The sequence below is a fragment of the Macrobrachium nipponense genome, chromosome 6 (assembly GCF_015104395.2).
Source record: "Macrobrachium nipponense isolate FS-2020 chromosome 6, ASM1510439v2, whole genome shotgun sequence".
Classification (NCBI taxonomy): Eukaryota; Metazoa; Arthropoda; class Malacostraca; order Decapoda; family Palaemonidae; genus Macrobrachium; species Macrobrachium nipponense.
Genome location: NC_061108.1, coordinates 60,587,395 through 60,593,394, shown reverse-complemented (window position 1 = coordinate 60,593,394; position 6,000 = coordinate 60,587,395). Strand labels below are relative to the sequence as shown.

At 32.2% G+C, this 6,000-nt stretch overlaps 1 long non-coding RNA gene across 2 annotated transcripts in view; it reads right to left on the bottom strand.

Moving 5' to 3' along the window:
* The window catches only part of LOC135216787 (uncharacterized), a 401,154-nt gene that overhangs the window by 24,236 nt on the left and 370,918 nt on the right, over positions 1-6,000 (bottom strand). The window contains exons 3-4 of one of the 2 annotated variants that reach the window (XR_010314919.1): positions 5,344-5,833; positions 1,117-1,234 (exon numbers count right to left, since the gene is read on the bottom strand). This is a non-coding gene — a long non-coding RNA (uncharacterized LOC135216787). The remainder of the gene's footprint in view (positions 1-1,116; positions 1,235-5,343; positions 5,834-6,000) is intronic. The other variant, XR_010314920.1, reaches the window with a different exon arrangement.

The window sequence follows — 6,000 nt, the reverse complement described above, 5'->3', positions numbered from 1 at the left end:
TGGTAGGTTGTCGCTCCAACCTAGTGTTGTTGTACAATAATTTTTACATTTTTGATGTTTTAGTGTTATAGCGTCCAATTTTAAATATTATACCGTGTTTTATTAGTGACAAGTCCTATATGTTTGTATTTTTATCAGTTCCCCAGCCTTCAAAATGCAACGAAGCGATGTGAAACGTCGGCAATAAATTATGTACTCTGAGACATACTTTTGCCTCTCCGACTTGTGATATCTGTAGGACTCGAGCCCCCTTACTAGTCTTCTATATATTTATATATAATATATATCTATATATATAGTATTATATTATAAATATAATATTAATATAATATATATTTATATATATTATATATATATTTATATATATATATTATTAATATATATAGTATTAATATATATATATATATTATATATGTGTGTGTGTGTGTGTGGTGTTGAAATATATATTTCCTACCGTAGTTTAGTGTCTATATTTCACTGTGGAAAAAAATGAGATGTTGTGCCAGATATAACGAATTTATGAGAGCCTAATGGCAATCGACAGTTCTTTGAAAATAAAGGCAAAGACAATAAGAGGATAAATTGATGAAATAGATCTGTAGAAACAGCTATTTTCTCTGTCAAAAGTATTTTTATAATTATGAAGGAGAGCCGCTTTTCAAATTGACTTCTAAATGACATAAAAATGAATTCAGTTTAGCTATATTTGTTGCAAAATATTTTCCTCTTGGTGCAGGTTCGTGTGAATTAAATATAGCAACAGTTTCCTAAAAGGTTTCTCACAGGCCATGCTCCCGCAGCACGATTGTCTCTACAATGCGGGCCCGATAGAATTCTATTTCGACAAAGGGCAGCACCCACTCAGTTTATTTTTCTACCTAAGAAGGCTTCTAAAATCGACAAAATCCAGTAAGAACAACTCTTCTACAAGTGGCAGTCGATAAGGCATTATTTATGAAAGTGAAACAAAGGTGAATGATCACACAGGAATATTATTTCTACAAAGGATCTGATCCTTTAGGATGAAGATTTCTACAAAGGATCATGCTCTGGCAGGGTGATTACATCTAAAAAAGGCCAAGTTTCCTCTTGAGTACAAAGGGGTTATCACTATACCTTCTTAGACCTAACTTCTGCGGGCCGCTGGAGGTCCGGACCCTGGGTTCGTGGGACTGAGTAGTAATACGGTTCTTAATCCTAAGGGAAGCCTGGGATAGGGACGATCAAGTCTTGGCTAGGGAAAGAGAGAAAATAAGGGGCAGGGCATAGGGGGGGTTGTACAAAGATCAGGGTGTCTCTTATTTCTTTCTTTGCGTCTCAGACAACCGTGGCGGTTCTTCCGACAGAAAATTATCGTAAACAGGAAGGATATGTGTTGTTCTTCCAAAAAAATGATTAATGAGTGAAATTATGTGAGAACAATTAATACCAAAAATATGTTGCACCATATCTACCTTTTGCAATACGCATGCTGACATTAGAAGTATTCAAATACGCACTTGCATTCGTACATACTTGCATATGCACACAACATAAGTACCACGGGTGCAAGCAAGCATATATATATTTATATATATATATATATATATGTGTGTGTGTGTGTGTGTATGTATGTATGTATGTATGTATGTATGTAGTATGTATGTATGTATGTATTGTATGTTATGTATGTATTACATTTATATTACATATATTAAATATATATAGATATAAAATACGGCCATTTTTCGTATATATATATTCTCATACAGTTGAAACTTATGGTAATATACTTTGTTACGAATGGACTGAATTGTTTTAGCAACAACTCTGTGTAACTTCAAAGCGTTGCTTGATCTTTTATCTTCACTCCTTTACTTATTTATCATTCTGCTAAAATAAAACACTTCTGCTTTTAAATAACATCAAAATGAGCACCTTTTGTGCAACTAACATTAAATAAAGAAATATTTCGGTGAGAAAGTTCTCTGTAAAGAAGAAAAACCGTTGCATTGTTATATTTCTCATGCACAATACATGGGATTAATAGCACTAGAATATTTATCACTGCAGGGACTATTTTTAAAAATTTTGCGTAGTGATTATGGGACCGGGGTTCTCTTTCCGCAACCGCACATCATAACTTCTCCATACATCTTGCACTTGGATCTTAAGGCTTTGTAGTGACAGCCATATCTAAAAAAGCACGAAGGATTCGAGAAGTTAAGAGGGTATCGTGGCTATTATATATAATCAAGTATCTTTTAAAAAGTGACAAGGACATTCAACACACACACACACACACACACACACACACACACACACACACATATATATATATATATTATATATATATATATATTTATATATATATATATATATACATATATAAAGGTAGAAACCCCGAAGGAAAGTGAAACAATGGCGTATGCTGCGAGATCTTTCGACTCATGGTCCTTTACTGACATAAATGAGAAACTGAGTGGACAAGGAAGGGTCGTGTAATTGACAGATAGGGATTATAAAGGAAATAAGTACCTAGAATTCGATACACCTTGAAAATTAGTAACCTTCCCATAAAAATACATAAGTACACTTTAAGAGGTTTACAAAAATATTAAGTCCAACTGCTCAAACACGGAGAAGACCATTAAAGGATTATACAAGGCGGCAACTGACAGCATTCAAACTTTTGGTAAACAAAAAGTTTTTTCTTTTTTTGGTAAGATAAACTTATTTAGAATACATATATTAAGTATATATATTCATAGAAAATATCTATAGGGCAACTAATTTGTATTTAAGTCTCTGATTGTATCTTTGAGGTCATTCTTAAACTTGTTACATGTACAAGAGTCTAAAAGAAACAGGCCACGACTGACATTAAAATTACAATGGGAAGTAAGTTGTATAATGGCATATTCTAAAAGATTTCGTGATAGGATATCTCTAGATCTTGCAATTACTGAACTTCCAATCCAATTTATCCAGCAGTTGTTTTCACTTAAATGAAGAATATTGCATTGGATGTTTGCCCAGTTTTGAAAGAATATTTATGCAGTTTAATTCTTACTTCTAAGTCCTTGGTAGAATACCCAACAACAACAGTCCATACATGGAATTTTATATATTATGTTGTTGCTTTCCCTGGGGCCATTTCTTATTAACAATCCTTTTACTGTTTTATATAGAAAAAAACGAGGTTGACCTTAAAAGATTTCAGAAGTTTCTTTCTCCATGTTACTTGCACTAAAAAACTTTTTATGGGTTTTATTATAGCAAATATCTAATATATGTGAAGGATAACATAGATCTGCCCCTATTTTTCTTATGCATTCAATATTTTTGTCCTAATGTTGAGGACTGACAATGCGCAATACTTGCAAAAACATTGTAGAAAAAACTGATATTTTGATATCAAGATGGTAGCCTGAATAAAAATGGAAATAAGTTAAGTTGTTGGTTGGTTTCCTATAAATACTGAATTTACATTAACTGGTTCTCTATGTATCAAAACATCTAAGAAAGGGAGGCAATTATCTTTTATCTTTTTCCAATTCCAGAGTAAACTTAATCTATGGTTCCTGGTAATTTAATGTAGAGATTAAATCATTTACATTAGTACCAGCATTCAAAATAGCTAAAATATCATCAACATATCTATACCACTTTAAAGGAATATAAATGGTATTAGGTAAATGGCGTTTTCAAAGAATTCCTTGTACAAGTTTGATAAAGGGTTGCCCATTGCTATACCAAATATTTATTGATAAAATCCACCATTGAATATAAACTTCATTGAACATTCTCAGCTTGCCTTATTTTAACGGTTTTGAATTCATAAAATCATTGTTAAAATCTTTTAAGGTCAACCTTGTTCTTTCCTATAATAACACGCTAAAAGGAATGTTAATAAAAAATGGCTCCAGGGAAAGCAACAACATAATATATAAAATTCCTTGTATGGACTGCCCCCTCTTTTATGTCGGGTAATCTAGCAAGGGCTTAGAAGTAAGAATTAAACAACATAAATATTCTTTCAAAACTGGGCAAACATCCAATGCAATGTTCTTTCATTTAAGTGAAAACAACCACTGGAAAATTGGATTAGCAGTTCAGTAATTGCAAGATCAAAAGATGCCTTATCACAAAATCTTTTAGAATCTGCCATTACGCAACTTACTTCCCATTGTAATTTTAAAGTCAGACATGGCCTGTTTCCTTTAGACCATCATGTAGAATGTTTAAGAATAACCTCAAAATATAATCATAAACTTAAATACAAATTAGTTGCCTTATAGAAATTTTCTTTGTATATGTATGCTTAATATATGTTTTGTGGATAAGTTTATCTTGCAAAAAAAAAAAAAGGTTTTGTTTAGCAAAAGTTTGAATGTGGTCAGTTGCTGCCCTGTATAATACTTGAATTGTCTTATGTCTGAGCAGCCAAACTTAATCTTTTTGTGAAGCTCTTTAATTGTACCCATGTTTTGTGTGGGAAGGTTACTAATTCTCAAGGTGTGTTGGATTCTGGGTACTTATTTCCTTTACAATCCCTATCTGTCACTTATACGAGCCTTCCTTGTCTACTCAGTTTCTCATGTATGTCAGTCTGCTACGTAAAGGACCATTGAGGCGAAAGATCTTGGAGCATACTCCATTGTTACAGTTTCCTTCGTGGCTTCTACCTTTATTTATATATTCATCACGTTCCCAACTTTCGTAATTCAGTTATGCATAAATACATACACAGACACAGACACAGACACACACACACACACACACAACCACACACATATATATATATATATATATATATATATATATATATATATTTATATATACATATATATTATTTATATTATATATGTATATATATTAACCCAAAATTTATAATATTAATTATATATATATATACATATATATATATATATATTATATATAATATAATATATAATAATATATATATATGTGTGTGGTGTGTGTGTGTGTGTGTGTGTGTGTGTGTGTGTACGTGAACATAAGTGTATATCTAGTCCGTATGTTCTTTGAAATTCACCTACTTAATTAACTTTTGAAAAGTTTACTTGAAGAGGCGATAAGTATAATGTCACTGAAAATAGTAATAATTAATATCGAACGCTTATGGCACTCACAATTGCCAATACTAAGAGTCTTTATAGGTAGGATTAACGATAAATTCCATTTGTAAATAGATTTTTATATTACACTTGATTATAATGAATTAAAATTGGTCCTCAAATAAAGACGGAATTTATTTTCTGTGATTATACACAGTTAAATGATCATTTTATTGGCATACACAATATTCCTTTGAGCACTACAATAAAGAACTCAATTTACCTGGGTATCCCTTTGAGGACGATGTTCGATGAGGTCAAGATCATAGAAAATGTAGAGAAGGGAGACTTCACAGCTCTCGATACCGAAGTGTTTAAACAGTGGAACCAGTTGTCTATATAGATAATAATCTGTGATTATTTATTTAGTCAAAATTATTTTCTTCAGCCATTCATGCTATGAACTCTTTCATATCCAGGAATTAACATCCATTTATCAGCATGTAAGGTGTGTCCATCGATTATGATTTTTTTATCTTTTACTTGAATGCTGCAAAATCTCTTTGCTATCAAGAAATGAATTTTGCGACAGGCCCTTCAGTTAACATAACGTATTTATTTCGAAAACTTGAAAAAGATGTGGCTAATAAATGTCAGTAGAAGGTTGCCTCTACTCCTCTATTTTCGCTGGACTCTGATAGGATGAGGACTTTCTCTAGACAAATCATTCACCAAGCTTGATGTGAAGATTGCGCGATTTCTTGCAGTTCGGCCTGAAAATAAAGAAAGCGGGAATCAAGAATAGATTAGGAATAAACTTACTATAAGAATTGGCATTTAAAATTAAGGACAAAGGCCACGGGCTGGGACCTACGAGGTCGTTCGGCGCTGAAAATCATGCGAAATAATTGTTAGAAGAGAAGGGAAAGATGAAAGAAAG